Below are 1,066 nucleotides of genomic sequence, written 5' to 3'. Positions count from 1 at the left end.
CTTTAGTTTGCGAGGGGGAGACAAGCTCCTCCACCCAGCCTACCCAGCATTCAGGGACATGTTTCTGAGTCTTTGCTCGTCATCGGCCTGAAGTAGCTTGCCAGCTGGATAGAGAAGCCTGTTTCGCCTTCGCAAACTTATATAAATCATAGTGAAGTTTATTCACTGATCAGCAAAATTAGAAATATAATATTTCTAAATCTCTGAGATTTAAGCAGTAGTGGAGCGATATATATATATATTATATATTTTCAAAATGTAACCACATGTGTATTGTTGGCGATTTTCTTCCTCCATCTTCCCTTCCTTTAGACTTTCATCTATTTCTGACAAAGAGCTTGGTTCGAAACATTAAATCCTCTTTCCTTCCTTTTCTGAGCATCTGGTAATACAGTACTTGTACCACGTCCTCTCATTATTGTTTTTTCTTGTTTGTTCTTCTTTGAATTCACTTTATATTATATATTGTGTATATTGATTTTTTAATATATAATATTATCATTATATACATAATATTATATTATTATTATTACTATCAGTTTCAGTCAGATGCTGTGGCCATGCTGGAGCTCCAAGTGAAGTAAATTGGTATTTAGTAATATCTTGGTATAACCCTTGTGTATCATTCAATAGAAACTCCTGGTATCTGTATGATAAGCCTGGCATTAATGTTGTGATTCTATAAAAGTATTGTCCATCGGTGTAGGAAATCTAGATAGAATGAAATGATATGTATTTTCACAGAGAAAAAAGATGGATTACAATTGTTTCAATCATATCCTGTTTCACATCATATTACACATAAATGAGTATGTGTGATCATGCAAGCCTTGTGTAAGTTAAACATCTATGATGACTTAGTTTAATAACTGTCTGATGGCACGCTTTATTTCAAACTTCTATAACTTGCACGAGTCTTGTGTAATTTATCAGGTATAATCATTTATGTGTAGCGTGGTGTGAAATGGAAATGCTATTGAAATAACTGTAATTGATATTAAACCAATATTAGATGTATATTATATTGGTGGCTTCATTGTGTGTGTGTGTGTGTGTGTGTGTGTGT

The sequence above is a fragment of the Octopus bimaculoides genome, chromosome 21 (assembly GCF_001194135.2).
Source record: "Octopus bimaculoides isolate UCB-OBI-ISO-001 chromosome 21, ASM119413v2, whole genome shotgun sequence".
In the NCBI taxonomy this organism is placed as follows: Eukaryota; Metazoa; Mollusca; class Cephalopoda; order Octopoda; family Octopodidae; genus Octopus; species Octopus bimaculoides.
This window is presented reverse-complemented; position numbering follows the sequence as displayed.